This window comes from Lactuca saligna, chromosome 1, assembly GCF_052625555.1.
Source record: "Lactuca saligna cultivar CGN05327 chromosome 1, ASM5262555v1, whole genome shotgun sequence".
In the NCBI taxonomy this organism is placed as follows: domain Eukaryota; kingdom Viridiplantae; phylum Streptophyta; class Magnoliopsida; order Asterales; family Asteraceae; genus Lactuca; species Lactuca saligna.
In genome coordinates, this window is record NC_136417.1 from 50,431,325 (window position 1) to 50,451,225 (window position 19,901).

Consider the following 19,901-nt stretch of genomic DNA (forward strand, 5'->3'; position numbering starts at 1 on the left):
GGAGTGTTTAAAATTATAAAAATAAATGTCTGAGGAAATTTACTGAGCAAAAATCACTTGAAAACACTAAAAAGTCCGAAATTGAAGAAAATTCGGAGTCATAAGGTGAAATCCGGAGTCATAGTGTAATCTCCGAAGCTCTACATCAAATTCCGGAGGGAAGGGTACATCCTACGAGGGTTCGAAGTGAGTACAAGGGGGGTTTCAGAGGTACTGGGCGGGTTCCGAAGTCATTCCTTACTTTCGGAGTTAGGTGCGCGTTTGAGTTGGTCTGGGCCGAGGATGCGAGGCTAACTAGACTTTCGAAGCAATGCGAGGTAAGGTCTTCCGGAGTGATGATCCGAAGATCCGAACATGGTGCATCCGGAGCGAAGCCTTCCTGAATCCATTAGAAAATCCGAAGCAAACATGGTGCATCCGGAGCGAAGCCTTCCGGAATCCATTAGAAAATCCGAAGCAAAAGGGTTCCGAAGGTATGCTTCCTCTTCGCTTCTAAGAAGGCATTGCGGACCAAGAGGGTTCTGGACCAAGAGGAGTCCGAACCAAGAGGGTCCTTTTGGGGGTTTCTTCTTCTGGTTTTGAGCTGTTTTTCGACTGAGGAAGGTACTTAGGAAGATTTGAGAGATTTGAGCTACTTGGAGAGATTTGGGAGAGATTTCACATACTTGGAGAGATTTGGGAGAGATTTCACATACTTGGAGAGATTTCTCATACAGAGAGAGATTTGGGAGAGATTACACACACTTGGAGAGATTTAGGAGAGATTTCACATCCTTGGAGAGATTTGAGAGAGATTTCACATACTTGGAGAGATTTAGGAGAGATTACACGCACTTGGAGAGATTTGAGAGAGATTTCACATACTTGGAGAGATTTGGGAGAGATTACACACACTTGGAGAGATTTGGGAGAGATTACACACACTTGGAGAGATTTGGGAGAGATTTCACATCCTTGGAGAGATTTGAGAGAGATTTCACATACTTGGAGAAATTTGGGAGAGATTTAAGATTGAGAGAGATAGAGCGAGGGAGATCGGGAGAGACTTAGTTTGTGACCTTCGCGAGTGTTTAATTTCGAAAGGCAAAGTTTGTACACCTCGTTTAGCCTCATCATGGGTGTGATATGTCCCCGTAGGGTATGAAATAGTGTTCTACCGAATAGTTTCATCACTTACCCCGATTAGGGTTTAGAATTTCTGAACGTACGAACTTTCCAAGTGATAACTTCTTATTAGAATAGCAAGTTCAACAACTTTAAGCATAAGGAAAACCCTAATATACAAGGGTTAGATGAGTTGACCGGTTTAACCCGTTGACTTTATTTGACTTTGACTTGACCAGAAATTGACGTTTGTCACAATAACATCCTTTGAATTGACCAAAAAGATGTCACCACTATAAATATGGTTTGTGTTATATTTTCGTTTTTTTGTTTTTTTTTTTTTACTAAAAATGGATAAATCAAATCACTTAAATAAACATAACAAATAATTTATGGGAAAATAGATCAATTTGAGTTATATTTTTGTTTTTTTTCTTATAATAGAAAGAAATAATATAAAAGGATGGAAATTTATGAACCCACAGAACGAAAAATTAAGTAGTGAAACAAAATGCTTATTTACCAATACATGGATGCTTAATGAGTAATGATTGCCACTTATTTAAATGCTTGTTTGTTTTGATCCGAAATATCAACAAATAATAATGTTTAGGAACTCTATATTACATATAAACTAAAAAATGGGAAAATAAAAAGTAATAACCTGCAGAAATGGAAGCACTAATTTGTTTGGATGTATTAGACAAATGACATTCGTTTAATGAACACTTCAAACAAAATTACAAACATTTTCTTATTTCTTCAAGAAACTATATTAATACAACTAAATAACATCTGTCATAAACTAAAATGGATTCATTGTGGCATTTTACCAAACACCTACTATGCATACTAAGCAGTAAAACTCCGTATCAGAAACAATTTACAAACAACCAATCATATGAAAACAAACTTAAATTGAGATCTTTAGGTGTGATATAGAGAAAAAAACACAAACGGTGATGAAAAAACATCTACCAAAAGCATATTAATTGAGAATAAAAATAATGAAGGTTCAAATGATTTGGTTGTTTCTAATAGGGATATAGACTAGTATTTCAAATAGATAAAGTTGTAGTGATTTGAATAGACTTTTATGATTTGGTTGACATTTGAATTTGACTGTGATTTTGAAGATTCAAAACGAAATTGATAGAGCGTAAAATCGGCAAACAAAAAAACCTTCTTCTTTTTTAAGATTATGTAGTAAGAGAGAAAGTATGAACGGTACGTTGCTATTAATATAAGATTCAATCGTTTTATCAGATAATGACCAACTATCTTCATCTCTTTTCACAAAACCCTAAGCGAGCATGTAGTGTGTGTGTGTGTGAGAGAGAGAGAGAGAGAGAGAGACCTTACTCATAAGCCGGTAACGCCTCATGACTGGTAAGAATTTAGCATGTTCACAAACATTCATGTTCGTTGACATCAATACCCGAGCCACAAAAAAATATGGTTTAACTATAAATCAAGGAACCACTAAATTATATAGATGAAAAATAGTAAAATAATTGAGCTTTAATAAATCAAGGAACTAAGTGAGTATTTGCAGTCTGATTTGGTCTTGCTATGTTTTTCTATTTGTCCATCAAATGATCATCCAAAAGCGTCCTTAATTTGAATAGTGTATCATCAGTAAGAGTATCAATATTAAACAAGGATGTGTAATTGTGAACAAAAGCAAAAAAAGAGGAAAAAATACGAACTTTTCTTAAACCTTTTGCTTCAATTGACATGAGCACCTGCAACAACAATGTACGATAATTAGAAAAAAATGTTAATATGTAGTAAACAGAAGGAACATAAATCATCTTCCTTCCACATTAGAATCTTTTGTGCAACCATATGATGACGATTCACCAAATAACGTCTAAAATTCAAGGTATGTAAAATATTATTAGTTCCATAATTACCCATCTCACCACCTCCATCTTTACACAACCAAAAATGCAAGAAATTATTGTCCAATCTCACTTGAGCATTTCATCGAACACCTCACATGCACTTCATTACTTCAACTTAAATTAAACTTGAAACTAATAGATATCCCACCAACAAGTATAAAACAGAGTCTAGATCACCAAGGAAGAAGTAAGTAAAGAAAAAATCTTTTTTTTTTCTCTTGTTAGTGGATGTCCTAGGCTGTTGAGAAACAGAAAGCTATTACCTTCGATTTAATTTGGAACCAAAGCTTGATGTTAATGAAGTGGAACCAAATTAGAGTTCAATCATCTTGTACATCTTCCTGGTTCCACGATTTGGTTCCATACTTCTTGCAAATCGAAGCCAAATTGTTGTGTAAATAACCAAAAATAAATAGCAAAATAGAAATATAAGTCAAAACGGTTGAGTTGCTCACAGTCGATATCTGGAAGTCAATGTATTCATGTTTGTTTTCGTCTGTAACTCAAATGTTTCTTCCACTTGAGACTTGATGGGAACAAATTCTCCAATTGATGAAGAATCAAAATCAAAACGCTAAATCAAATACCTTTATAGTTACTTTTGAGAAAGTACAGGGGGGAAGTAGAAAGATGATGATGGAAGGAGATGACGAGGGAGGGTGGCAAACGGAACGAAGAGAAGAGAAGGAGGTGATTAATAAGTCATAGAACCCTCAATCTCCAGCTTTGTGAGTGAGAGGAAGGGTTTTTTTTACCGGTGGGAAGGGTTTTTTGACCGAAGAATTTTGTGAGGTCTGGTTCAAAGCCCTAGTATCTTTGTTGATTATGTGAAGACGGGCCATATATGAAGATACAATATGGCGACATACCATATCTGAATTTTTTTTGGCAAAGGTATGGTTGGATCCGATTAAACTATAGATTTTAAAGTGGCCATGGAATTTGCAGAGCTTGATTAATTAGGTCATGGAAAGGAGAAGGGTTTTTCGACCTATAGGAGATGAGAACAAGGCAGGGGGTTTAATTTTTTGGGATTTGATTTCCCTCCTTAGCTATTAAAGATGGACGCGCGATGAAAACTTTATAAAGCGACAATCTTAGACGACACGCCTTTTATGTTGAGTGCCCTCCGTGTTTTTCATTTTTTTGTTCTGACACTAACTTTAAGGGCATGCAAAAATGCGCGTCCTAAATCCTTTAAATTTTAGAAGAGATGACGTTATTTTTAGGGCACACACTTTTGCGTATCGTAAAATACTGCGTGTCATGATTTGCATCACATTAAAGGGCTATATTCTAGTAGTGTAAATTTCAATAGAGTGAAATAAACACAATAAATCAGGTTGCAATCTTTCAGTTTAAATCAAAATCATTAGCTTAGTAATAAATAATGTATAATTAGTCGATACCTATATGATAGTTTATGCCCTACAATGCAAAAAAGCTAAAACATTTTCTACATCAATCATGAGAGACAAAAAGAACCCCAACATCAATAAATTTGCTATTGCATGGTATAAAGAGAAATTATCATTAATTCCACTCTAGTAACTTCTAGCCGGCTTTAATCTGTTTGTGTTGAAACGCATGCCTCTTATAGATTAAAAATGTAGACAATCACTTTGAAAAGGAAATCAATGAGTTTTCCCACCGACATAAATAATCGACAATTACTGCATTTTCAGCCGACATAAATAATCACCATCTTCAATTTTTCTACCTTTACCTTTTTCCCAATTCCAACAAGTACACCCGTTGTATTTACCCCTGCAATTAACAGTTGAAATTAATAAGACTCCAAGTATATTTAATGATACATTATAATTGTATTGCTAGCCATATACTTATATAATGCAAAAAAAAAAAAAATTAAACTGCAGGTGATGCATTTCCTTATTGGTAAAAAGAGCAAAGTATGATGTCATTTCTCCAAATAAAAGACACTCTAATCATATTTTTAATTCAGTAAAACATTGTTATATTTTGTAAAATTAAACTTGTAAGTACATTACCATTGTAGACAAAAATCAAAATACATTGTACAAAATAGGAAAGTATGATGTTATTTCCCACAAACAGTTTGTCATTAAGCTTCTGGCCATTCTTACTTCTTGCATCAGGCTATCAAAGTATACTGTGATAAACTAAAGTAGGAAGCTATTATATATTGTTTAATGATTATTAGGCATTCATTTTTGGTGTGGTTGGTTGTGTGCCAATCTATATTTATCTTTCAATGATTACTAGACAAGTGTGATAAATTAAAGTAGGATGTTTTAATAAACAAAGAAACAGAAGTACATCGCTACTTCTTTCATTTAGCCCTAAACATAATAAACGAAAGAAAAGCAACACACTTTCATTTATTTACTTAACTAACATCCTACTTGCTTTGTTTTAATGTTTAGAGACATTTCATTGTCCATTTTATATCCATATAGGATGTTACACACATAGCGTACAAAAACACACACATAACACACACACACATAGAGACTTTTATTTTAAGCTTTTACTATAACATTATAATTTATAAAGTTAGATGCAATAACTAACAATATAGTTCTTAGCAGTGGTTGAGCCAAAAATTGTAATATGAGGGTACAAGCATAATCGAAATTTAAAATAACAATTGAACCATCAAAATCCGAATAAAATATGAAGCCTCTTGAAATTGTATTTTTTAACAAAAATTTTCGAATTGGTGGTGGAATACCGATCTTACTATTGTCTCTAAACTCTTGGTAGCAATCACTTTGATTCATGAGAAGAAAAAAAAAAGCAAGCAGCAAGGATTAATACTTCGATCTAGGGGTGCAAGGTAGTTAAGCTTACATATATACATAAAATTAATACGTATAGTTTAATATATAAATTTTATTTTGGGGGTACAACTATACCCTAACGACCCATCTAGCTACGCCACTGTTTCTTAGTTTCTTGCATCACCAGGTTTTCATTGACACCTTTATCGATCTTAGCATCTTACTTTCATTTCACATGTGACATGTCTACACCAAAATAACCCGTAAGAAACAATATACTCCGAACGAACAAGATAATAACTTATTTAATTAAGAAACCCTAAAGTTATGGTGCCTCACCAAATCCTCATTACTTCCAATTTGATAGCCCTGACAGCTACATCGATAAATCTAATTTAGTGCCTGTAAAAATACTAAAAATAAATTAAAACATAAATATGAATAATATAAATATTCATTCAAAAAACCTATTACTTACCCATGTTATGTGTTCAAATTCCAAATAACCTTTGTTAGCGAACATTCAAGTAAGCGCCTACTCCATGACATGTTCCATGTCTATAATCAAGACCATATGACCATAACGGAACTCGAGCAAGAACATCAAGAGAATGACCTGATGTGATTTTAATTAAAATATATTTAATAATAAAACCAAAATATTGACTTAAAAATAAAGAAAATGATAGAAAAGAACAATTTATATAGGTAATGTTACCTGTTCATTGGGAAAAAGGGCATTACCCAAAGCAAAGTGACCCTTGAGAATTTATGGAGTGAATAAATGGATTATCATTTTCTTTTTCATATTCAAAAGTGTTGGCAAAGGTAAAATAAAGATTATTAGTTATTAGAATCAAAATTAGCAAAAAGGGGAAAATTGCAGGAAATTGCAACGTACCATACTCTTTTCACCAATATCGATAATGTACGTTATTGATTTTACCCATAATGACAATGCACTTAGATGCTTACTTACTTGTGTATTTTAATGATAATAGCAAAATTTAAACCCATACTAGCAATGTACTTACTTTTCTTTACAGCTAATAGCAATGTACTATACTATTTTCACTAATATAGACAATTTATTTTACTTTTTTACTCATAATTGAAATGTGCTTAAAGATTATGAAGGAATGCACCAATAATGCTTCAGATTAATCAGTAAGGGGCATCGATACTCTAACAACAAACACAAAAATATACCATAGATATAAGATATGTAAATTGAAAAATATATAATAATAAAGTAACCAATCCTTGAATTGAGTTGTTCTTCAACATGTATAATAGAGAGTAAAAACTTGAAATACATTATTATGTAACTCACATTGGCATTATATCAAGCACCTGGTGCTTTGTTATGAGCTCAACAAAACCACAAACAGAGATTAGAGAATCAAGATTTGTCTGAAACAGACATCACCTGTCATCTAATAGCCTGTCATACGCCCTTCTCACTGCACACTCAGTCTATGTCCAGAAATCAGGCTGAAAAAAACACAAGTTAAGAAATCTTGATAAAATAAAGTTAAATGGAGTGAAGAAAAGGTTATCTTCTATTTGTTTGTGCAACTTTTCTCCATCTTTATTTCTCTATAAAGGTGACTAAATTCCTATCTTTATTTGTTGAAATGTATATATCATCCACAAAATGGAAGCAACATAGAAAACACCAAAAATGGAGAACACCACAAACAACGATTCAGCTTTGGGAAATTAAAATAATGAATCAAATGCAAGTTAATAAGAAGTTAAGACATATTATTCTGATCCATTTGCACTAGTTAATGGTTTTAGGCTGCTTTCCGCCAACTTCTCCCGCCACCTTAATTTGTATGATCAACAAATGATCCAAAATCTAGTCCAATATGATAATCACGCTATACCCAATTCTACCAGTATTGCAAGATGTATCCAACAGAGGATTAAAAATTGAAAATTAGCCATTTCCAGATTAAAAACATGGTAGTAAATCAAGCATGATTTACTTCCAAATTTTAACAGGAGGCGACTGAGGATTGCAAAATTGTATCCGACTGATAATCAAGTAATTGAATTAGCCAATTCTAGCAGGATTTTCAGCAGTTCACCGAAGCTATACCCAATTCTAGCAGGATTTTCAGCAGTTCACCGAAGCAAATCAAGTAATTGAAAATTAGCCATGTCCAGATTAAAAACATTATGAAGATGCAGTGTCCATGAATTCAATCATTCAAAATAGCACATAATCAACTCGAAGTTATCTGGTAAATTTTCAGTGGAAACAGCCAGATTTAAGTCAGTTAGCCCAAAAGGTATTTAGTTGAATCATATACGATTGAAAGCAAAAGTGATGAAATGATGATGCTTTTAAACACCGGTCACTACTAGAAAACAAGGTATTTACCGACAGATTTTAGTGACGGAAACCGTCGGAAACATGAACGGAATACCCACGGGTTTCTAACGGACAACAAATTAGGATATTAGCGACGAAATTTCCCACGGTTTGGCAACCGAATCAATATTGTCGGTAATCCGTTACAATATACCGATGATTTTTACTGACAAAAATCATTCAATTTGAATTTTGTTGGTAATCTGTTCGTAAAATTAACATTTTTTATTATTTATTGTTGTAATTTGGTAAATCAACAAACGTGGCTTCACATGATTTAACCTAAGCTAATTCCAAGTAGGGCTCTGTGAATGACAACCCTAGCCATTGTTCGTGTCTCACCTTCGCCAAAACCTAGAGCCCCGACGCCGTCACTCACTTCTGTCCGCCTCCTATTCGACATGCATTCCCCTACACCGAAGCCACCGACATTCACTTCCAAGAACATTCAATCTTAACCTAACATCTATCGGTATTGTACCCTCTCTTCTCTCCTTCCGCCCTCTCCTTCCTCGCACACCGCCACTAGTATTGTCGGAAACAGTTGTTTAGTACCTTCTAGTGCTCTACCTCCGCCTCCACAAAACCGAAGGAGGAGAAAGTCATTGTTATATCTAGACCTACCGGTGTAAGAAAAAGTTGCCTCACATTAGAGCTTTCTGAAAAGCTTAATGGTGAGATAATTAGCATAAAATTTGTCAAGGTATATAAAGAATTAGCTATATCTTATTCCATGAAAGACTGCAGTACTTCTTGTCAAATCATACTATAGTTATAAAAACCGAGGTTATCAAATATATCGATACATCATCATTATCAGAGTAACTCATAAAATGCGGAAACATGTGGTGTGTTCTCTGCAATCATCCCGAGTTCCCTCATTTGAAAACCAAAGAACCTGAAACATAAACTGAAAACAGTAAGCACAAAGCTTAGTGAGTTCCCCAAGATACCAAATACCATAAATAACTTATCACATAACGGGCCTCGCCCACTGAGATATGGGCCCTGCCCACGCTTGCATAACGGGCCCCGCCCACACTCGCATAACGGGCCCTGCCCACACTCATATAACCATATAACCATATAACATTCAAACACATGCGAAAATCATAAAGATAGTAGCATACCGCACAATCATCGGGCCCTACCCACATACAAAATCACATATGCATTACCTGATACTAACATACAGAATAACCATCGGTCCTCGCCTACTAAGCATACAAACACATACAAATGCAAGAGTCATGCAGACATCTAGAACTCTACATAGAAACCATGGGTCGGTATTGGTGCCTTCGACCCTCTAAACTTAGTGAGGAGACTCACCTCGCACAGCTGAAACCCGTGGATAAATCGCTGGCTGCTAGTTGACCGATTCCCAAACTATCAAAATCAAAACAACAACCAATAAACATTTGGGTCCCATTTTATATCTAAATCCATTGCTAGGGTAAATAACCGATTTACCCCTTACCTCTCTTAGACCAAGAATAGGCCCAAACCCAATAAACCACAAGGCCCAAATACCAAAACCACCCAAGGCCCAATCCATGGCCCAATTTTCCAAATTGGGAACAAATCCATAGTGGACTCCACGGATAAATATCAACCCAAAACCTGACGGCCCAACAGGGCCCAAAACAACAAAGCCCAAAAGATGGCCCAAACCGAAGCCCAAAAACGAAATCCCACTTTGCTGAGTACGCGGGGCGTACTCAGCTGTACGCTAAGCGTACTTACTAATTGGCTTGTACGCTGCACGTACAGACTAGTATGCCCATCGTACTCTTCCATTAAGCCAAAATCGACATTAAGTTCTTAATGCATACATCTAGAAGTCCAACCCACGGATCTACTTCTTAGTGAACGTCTAGACCCATAAAGTCACTGACTTGGTGACTTTGCATGCCCCAAGAAGACCCAAAAACAAAAAATAACATTCTACTAACATGAAAAGGACCCAAACTCATGCATGGAAGGATTTAAACCCTACAGGTGCCAACTTTATGGACCTTAAACCTCAGAAACACCAAGAGGGGCAACTCAAAGTTCCTGGAGTGGTATCAAACCACTAGATCTCATCCATGAGCCAAAAAGAAACCAAAACTCCTAAATAATATATCTAAGACATCAATGATCAAGTTCATAACTTTATAACTCTAACAAGCTGGATATTAAGCACATGATCCAGATCCATAAGCTCTTCCTTAATCCACAACCTTGCACCAAACTCCATCTTCTTGGGAATGACCTAAAATCACCAAAATTGTAACTTCCGGTTCCTGGTACGTATTTTAAATAAAATTTATTTATTTTTATGAAGGGAATTGACGAGTTGGAGGCCTTAAACTCATCGAGTAGGAATGGTTTTGGACGCGGGTGGCAAAGTCTACTAGACGAGTTAGGGAGCCCCGACTCGACGAGTAGGGCTACCAGAGTGAAGCCCTAATTTTCGATGTTTTCACTTTATTTAACAACCTTTAATGACCTCCACTCCAGCCCCCATCACCTCCAAACTGTATTTATGAAACCCTAATATACTTTTGAGTGTTCTTGAGCTATTTGTGACATTCTTTGTGATTTGAAGCTTGAAGAAGGAAGGAAAATCTTGGAGGTTCAAGAAGAAGGCAGTAGATCCAGAGCTTGTGTTCCATTTCTAGCTCATTTGAGGCATAAAGCTTATACCTTGGCTTTCCATCACTTAGATCTTCTTGTAGACTTGCATGCTGTCACTTTTGGGTCATTTCAAAGTCATTTTCGGGATTTGAGTGCATATTAGAGTGATGACTTCAGATTTGGGAACATATGAGCTTGGGAAGCTTAAAGTTGCCACCTTTATTGAGATATGGCCCTATTCCATGCATTAGAGGGTGTTTGGGATAACTTTTAGAGTGAATTTTAACTTTTATCTTTTTCTAAAAGTTAAAAAGATGTTTGGTAATCCTGACTTTTCCAACTTTTTCAATAGAGTAAATGCCATCTTTTTGAAAAGTCAGGAAATCCTGACTTTTCCGTCTTTTACAAAAAGGACTTTTTGGCTTTCAAAAGCTAAGCCAAACACCCTCTTAGACTTCTTTTATGGCTTAGTTTTGGTGGTCTAGCTTCATAACACCGTGCATGCATGTAAAGTTAGCAACTTTACGTGTTATGCTAGCCTAAGGGTACCAGATCCGTAGACTAGAAGCATTAGACTCGAGTAGAATTGATTGAATGGGTTTAGACTAAAGGGGACTCGACAAGTTGCTCAAGCTACTCGGCAAGTTGGATCGTAACCCTATACTTTTCTTTCTTCGAACCAACTCAATGAGTTTAGGAGATGACTCAGTGATCTAATCAAGGTTCCTTAAGTATGAAAGACTAAGGAACTCTTTAAGTTCAAGGAAGTACTCGACGAGTTACACGGAAATGTCCCGATTCTGTAAAGGAAGGATGCGATGAGTCCATGGAAGGAGTCGACAAACTGAATGGCAAAGTCTCGATACTGTTGACAGGAGGAACTCGAGGAGTTGTGGAAGAACTCGTTGAATTTGATCGTGATTTCAGTGATTTATGATATATGGAACCCGACGAGTTGACAGACCAACTCGGTGAGTTGATTCAACAAGAATGTTGACTTTCACCTGAATGTTGACTTTGACCAGGGTGTTGACCTTGACTTTGACTTTGACCTGAGTTCACCCTTAAAAGGGGTATGAGTATGGAAGGGTAATTGAAAGGAATTGTTATGTATAGGAGTTTGAGAGGAGTAGATCTCGGAACTGAGGGAAGTTCTTCTGTTATACGACATCGAGGTGAATTACCTTCTAGTAGGGGTGGGCCTACCGCCACAATGCCAACCCACTAGTAGGAGTTGTTTGTTAGATGATTGTCTTTGTGATAATTTTCTGGTATGCCACTATCTGTTATGTTTTTATGTGCTAGCATGGTATGATATTACATGATAGTGGTAGTAGGGAATAGTCCCGTATCCGGTTGGTAGGATCGAAGGGGTAGTCCAACACCCAGATATGCTAGGCAATATATGTTTATGTTTATTTGCTAGTACTTATATGGTAGTGTTAGGGGTGAAATAGTCCCCGGATTCGGTCCAAAGGACCGAAGGGGTAGGCTAGCACCTAGATATGCTAGGCAGTTACCGGTTGAAAGAGACCGAAGGGGTAGGACAATACCCAGGTACAATAGGCAGTTACCGGTTGAAAGATACCAAAGGGGTAAACCGGCACCCATATATGCTCGGTGGTTACCGGTTGAAAGAAACCGAAGGGGTAGGCCAGCACCCAGATATGCTTGGTAGTATGTTATTGTATGGTATGTGGCATGATGGGGGAACTCACTAAGCTTAGTGCTTACGGTTTTCAGTTTTGTTTTTTCAGGTCCTTCTTCTTCGAAGGGAATGGAGCCGACATGGTAGCAACACAGCACACACATGATTTCTGCATTATGATCCATGGGATTGTACTCTGAAATTATTTTTATTATGACATGTTTTGATTATGGATGATATGTTTTATTATGAGACGCTTCTATGGTTGTATATAAACAAATGGTTTTATTATTAGTAATTTTAAAATGAAATTTTAAGTCATGATTTTTGGGATGTTACAAAAATGCACATCATAAGATCAAAATTACAACCATGGAGGCTTAGAGATGATTTATAGGGTTTTGGGGACTTTGAGGCTGGTAAAGAGGCCAACCCTAAAGACTTAATGAGATTATATAGGGTAGAACTCCAAGATATAGGGTTTTCACTTAGCCCCTCGTACTCCCCGCATACTCCTTGTACACCCAGCGTACAAGGACTCGCATCCCCGATCAAATCCTTGCAGAATGCCAAGCGTACACCACATTACGCCCAACGTAACACCCCTCGCATTAGTAGGTTGCGTGTACTCCTTAGGTACACCCCGCGTACTAGGGTTTCCTCTTAAACCCTAATCACTCCAAAGGCCATAAATTTGAAACATCCTAAAAATACGGTCCAAAAAATTCATTTTGAAGCTTAATATAAAACCATAAATCATCCATAATCATAAAGAAAATCATGTATCATGTATCTCAAAACATCATGTCAAATACTGTATCAAAATCATATGAGAAAATTTTCAGAGTCTAAACATCCCTTGCCAAAATGCGGTGTGTGTCATGCGATCATCTCGAGCTCTTCTCTTTGCTAGTGGAAATACCTAAAACAAAAACTAAAAACTGTAAGCACGAAGCTTAGTGAGTTCCCCAAACTACCATATACCATACATATAACATGAAATTAGTGTTGAATTAGTGCTTAAGTCCATAACTATATTTGGTATGTACTTGACCCGATTGGTATGGTCCATTTGGGTTGCATGGCATCATGCATTTGGATAGACTAAAATGAGAGACATAACACTTAAGGTTTATTAATATATTATCATTTCTAATATATTAATAAGATTATTTAATTAGTATTGATCAAGAATTAATTTGGAATTAATTAAGTGATCAAAAGGAGACTAATTAAATATATGGGTTGATTGTGTAAATCATCCATACTTATATAGTGGGCTAATGTTCCATGGATTATTAAGTTGGGCTAAAACCCATAGGATGCTCCATAGATGCTTCATGGTGTTTTTGTACCCATGGATCATGGAAATGAAAGGCCATGACAATTAGGGTTTACATGGTGTAACCCTAATTGTGACACACTATTTAAGCATCTTATTCTTAGGGAAAAAGGGCCACTATGTGTGAATGGTGAGGGCTAGCCGATTTCATGAATGTATAATTTCTCTCAAGTTATTCCAAGTGTATTTGATGTTGTGTGAACCATTTGAGGTGTCACACTTGGGGCACTAGGCTCTTGAGCTCCATGGAATCAAGCTACAACAAAGAGGTATGTATTCTATCTAGTTTTTGTTATCCTAATACATATGATTGTATGCTAGATAGAAAAATACCTTGGAGTATTCATATTTGCATGTATAATAGAGAAAACATAGATCCAAGGTATTTAGGGTTGCATGTACAATTCGGAGTGTTAGAATGCTCAAAACTCAACAGTGGTACCAAAGCCTATGGTTGTTTTCAATTATACTTGACGCTACTTGCTGTTTAAAGTTGAAAATATCAAGTTTTCTGCGTTCTGGGTGATGAACTCACCGAGTCTACTGATGGACTCGACGAGTCCATGTACAAAACGTGCTACTCGACGAGTCGTGTTCATGGACTCGCCGAGTTGGCTAGGCAGAGTGCAGAAAAATGTTTTTTGGCCACAAATGGATAGGATCATTATTCCAAAGTGTTTTGAATCATAAATAACAAATATTTTTTAAAAGATATGATAATGATCATGCTAATCCATTTGAAAGGTGATTGTCAAAATTTCATGTTTTCTATTAGTTTATATGATTAAGTCTAATTGCATGGAATTTGTTTGACTTGAATTACCTAGTTCATATGAGTTTAATCTAGAAGTTGTAACATTCTTGGTTGAATTGTTGTTTTTAATGATTTTAATAGATTCCATCACTTGTCCTCAAGTTATGGAATTCCAAAGGTTTTTCTTTTAAATGGATCATTAAAAGTCATAAGTTATAAAACATGAAGAATCTATTTTCCATAAATTGTTTTATGATCTCCATAACTTGTCCTCAAGTTATGGATTTTCAAGAGTCTTGCCAATAAAGAAACATTAAACTCATATGTTATGAATATGAAAAGTTTTGAATAGTTTCAAAACTTTCACTCAAGCATGGGAATTTGTAAAGCCTCACACACATTAATGCTTTAATTCCAAACTCTAGAATTTTGGAAGTTAAAATTCAAACTTTATCGACTTCATTAAATTAATTAAATTGTTTAATTAAAAGAGTTAATTGTTGCATAATGACATGGTTTAATTTTAATTAAATTAAGAGTATAGTTTAATTAATAAAATTAAACCACCAAGTATTTTAAATGTGTAAAATACACCCTTATACTATTATAATATTAAAAATTAATACTTATATATATATATATGTATGTATGTATGTATGTATAAGAGTAAAGTCAATCTTACCGTTAGTAGGCCTCATTCATAAAGATAGTTTCTAAGGGGGAGGGGGTATACGGTTACTGCCTATAAAATAGCAGTTTAATGGGTGTCCACTCTCACCCACCGCTTCCTTGACTGATGGAGGGTCGTTAGCCGAACAGGTAGGAAAGGACTATAATTCTCCCCTCATTAAAAGTACAATGATAAATACTAAATAACTAAGCACTTATAAATTCCCAATCTTAGTTACTTAGGAAAAATGTGAAATGGTGCTAACCCATGAAATTACACTTCTCACCTTGTTAAGTCGTTAGTAGAGCATGTGTGGTTAACCGGCACACTAACATGGGACTGACAATGTGTGGCAAAGGGTGACTTAAGTTTTGTCATAAATCAGTGGAGCGCGTGTGGTTAACCGTCACATTGATTGATTGATAAATATTAAGGGTACCATGTATATTTCCATGGTTATTCACACCTTGTTTTGTGATCCTCGACATCCCAATCACAAAACTTGAGAGGGCACATTCGAGATTGAAACATGCCATTGAACAGTTCAATGAATCTCAAACAATCTAGAAGTTTCAAATCCAAGTGAAACCTAATTAATTTATTTTGTTTTCATGGTGGAAATTGGTGAATCTTCATTTGCCTACCTTTAAATATTTTATAGCTTTGATTACGGCATCCCTCTTCCAAGTTATAAAAGTATTGTGTTGGGTCCTAGCCTTAATATTTCATATTGGGTGTTATGTTAAGGACTTTAGATCAACTATCTTGAATATCTCCCAAAAGATGTCTAGGTCAGACATCTATAATCTTCCCAAATCTCTTGGAACTTCACTTCCTCCACCTCCTCCAATTATTTCCCCTAACCCACAAGTTCAAGATCACTCAAGCCCTGTTGGCAAGCAAGGTCTATGTGTGATCGCATCTTGGAGATGAAGTCACATATTGAAAAGTTGGGAGAGTTGGGTGTCAAAGTCTTAAGAAAGTTGGATGTTCAATCACTTTCTAAGTCACATAGTGAGTTCCTTTGGGACTACTATGAAACAGACTATGACATGACCCTTAATGATCTTATCTATTTGCTTGGTGCCGCTGAATCAACAATCGTTTGAGGACTAGTAAAGCAAATTTGATTAGGAGATCAACTTGCCAATGGACATTGACAATGGTAACATTAGATATCTAGAAAAGGCTTTCGCTTCCCAATGGAAAGGGACTGGCCACAATCAACTCGGTTGACCAAATGGTAAAGAGAAAGGCTAAGTCTGCAGTAGTCCCATGTACCATTCCCAAAGACTCCATATGTTTCTCTTGCCAAAGGAAGGGACATTGATTGCGAAGCTGCCAATTTACCTGAAAGATCATAAGGATGGTAAAGTCAAAAGTTTGACTTTACTTCGGGTAAATTCACTATTTAACTCAGTTAAGTTTCTATTTTGAGATTCTTATTACATGATGTGATTGGGTCACATGTTGATGTTTTAAGAATCGAAGAAAAGTGAAGAAACTTAAAGGTAGTTTATGCTAATTCTGATCGCGAAGATGGATTTCAATTGCATGTTTCGGTGATCAGAGTTTTGAGTTGTTTCTTAGGACTTATGATGTATTGCTTAGGAATAGATAACAACAAGTTTTTCATATGCTTTTGCACTGTAAGGATAAGTTTTTCCGCAAAGTTTTAAATAAAAGGAAATTTTTTTGATTTTATTTATTCTAAGTATCCTTACAATGACATTTGTGAAAAATTATTGCTTATATGATTCCCTTGATAGCAATATTGGAAAATGAATTTGTTTCTTTCATTTGTGGTAATCTCTAATTTTCCAAATACGGAGAGATTCTCATCACCCAAGCTTTAATTGAACTGAAACTTGGAATCATGCAAGTTGTATAGTATGATGAATGAGAATTTTCATCTTTGGAAAATTAAGACTAATTCCTTGTCCAGATGTATATGTGAGTCAAGTGAAGGACTAAGGGATCGAGTACACATTCCTATACACTAGTCAAGTCCACCACAGAAGATCGATAAGACTATTCGTCATGATTTACTAAAGTTTAGTAAATATGGTTATACTCACCAGCTTAAGTATAATTCTGAAACATTGGAAAAGTTTTGATGAAAGGCAGAACGAATGAGAAGAATCAAATTTGGCAGAAAGATAAAAGTTTCTCAAATATGAAAAGATGGGAGAGTACTTTAGTATCATGTATTATGATCATCTTAATGATTAAGAAAACCATGTCATAATTGATCTTCTAAGGACATCTTAGTGCATTCCTATGGCTATGAAGAGGAATCAAGAATTACTGAAATGGTTAAATCAAGAAGGTGAGTCACACTTCGTTCCAAAAAAATTCTTAGAGTCATATTACAAGATTGTAACTTGAGTGACATATCTTAAAGAAAGGTTTATAACACTTGTTAAATGTTAGAGTAAAAGTGTCCTACTCTTGTACATTTGAAATTGGCAAGTTGTGATGTTTTGGATAAAAAAAAGACCAACTAAGGCCAATTATGTGAAGTGTTTGTCTTGATAAAGAATTCGTGCTATCTCTTGAATATTTGGCAAGTGAGTCTTATATGTCAAAAGGACAGTGGGAGTCTAAAAGATCTTGAAAGAGTCTAATCAAGAATAAATCCTGTAGTTTATCACTAGCACACGACTTGAGGTTTATCACCTATCGTGTTGACATATTCCTATTTTTGTGCCCATTCTAGTTAAAGTTGGCTTTGCATATGAGTTCTGAGAGTTCTCAATTGGTTGCATAACAACTTGGAAGCAATGGCAGGCCCTTGTGCTGCCACATGGCAAGAAGTTAAGACTGCACAAGTTCAATCCATATGAATTTAGATTTGTCACTAACCTTGTCTTGTGATTATGGTTTTGACAAATTCACATGGATAGGAACACATACACCATAAAATCTAAGTGTCATAAGGTTTCTCTCCGATTCATAAAAATGATGGTGAGGAAAAACATTCAATAAGTAGACTTTAAGTAGATATCAATTGTGATATTTGCATTCTCAAAGTCGTTAGTGGAGCATATGTGGTTAACCGGCACACTAACATTGACTTTTGAGAAAAGGCAAAGGTCTAAACAATTGAGACTATGATTATGGCTTTCCTTTTCATAGTTCTAAAATTATATAGACACACATGAGTGCTATCTAAGGAAAGGTGTATGATTTTGATAAAGTTTTATCAACGCATCTCATATCAGAAGTCTGAACTTTGGTAAGAAAGTGAATAAAGTATTAATTTCTAGAAGTCCAGCTGATTTATGGATACATGTCAAAGCTAGTGGGAGCATAAGTGTTATGCTAATAATCATTATGCTAGTGGGAGCATGATAATTATGATAAGTGTTGCAAGTTAGCAATGTTAATTATAGAAAACAAAAGTTTAAATTTGGAAAAGTTGTTATGCTATAATTAAGGGAGAGGAAATTGTACTTCATTTCAAATCTAAAATCTAAGATTGAGGTTTTAATCATCTTTAGTCAAGGATATATATATATATATATATATATATATATATATATATATATATATATATATATATATATATATGAATTTTATGTTGGAATGGCTCAACATAAGGCAATTCTATATATTGGTCCATTATTTGCATTCGAAAATTCAATTATGATTACGGTATCCCTTTTCATAATCTGAATTATGAGAATTTGGAAAATAGACATAGAAATATTATAGCAAAAAGACTGGTCTAGTATCATGTCTTTATGTGAAACATCATGAATCGTGTCTCATATGCTTCAGATATAGGATCGACTGCATGTGCTATAATATTCATCCTTTCTAAATTTTCCAAATGCTCTGGGCATTAGGAGGGAAAAATCTAGAATTGGTTATGACTGAAATGATTAAGCAATTGTCGAGGACAATCTAAGGTTTACCAAAGATTGGTTTCTCAGGGACAGTTGGAAGTATAATGCTAATTTTGGAAGGACCATATTGACATATTCTGAAAAGAGGCAACTCTTGTTCAGAAGTGATAGTTAAAATGGGAATATGGAAATGTTTCCATAGATGGAAGTTATTCAATTTGTGTAAGATTCGGAAACTTAATGCAAGAAGGATGTTCAAAGCAAGTGGCTTTGAATATGAGACTTCATGGAATGTTAATCTATTAAAATACTCTGTAATGTCTGTTGACAAGTCTTTGTGACTTTGTGCATAACCATTACATGAAGATCAATGCATATAAGTTTAAATCTAACAATATTTCGGTAAATGGCATGAATTTGGAATTCTTGCATTTGCGATAAGATTTTGGGAGTGTGAAATGAGAATCATTGGAATAATGTTCAATTGATCTATTTCACAAAGTAAAGATCATAGACAAACATAGTGTGCATACTTGGTGTATGGCATGACTAGTGTTTAAAAAACATAGTGTACATGCTTGGGACATGGGACAACTATTGTTTTAATTCAAGTATAAAGTTGATAGTTTGAAACAGTATGCAATGAATAATGTGTAATCAATTTTGTGATAAATAAAAGGTGTTTTATTTATATTCATAAGTTCTAAGACCATATTGGATTCGATTATTCTTGTGTTTCACTTTGCATCTTTTGACTTCCAAAATGACTAGGTTATTCTTCCCGAATTACTAAGTTATTCAAACCATCCACAGTCGATAAAACGTTAGAAGTAAGTATTAAGGTAAGACTGTCAT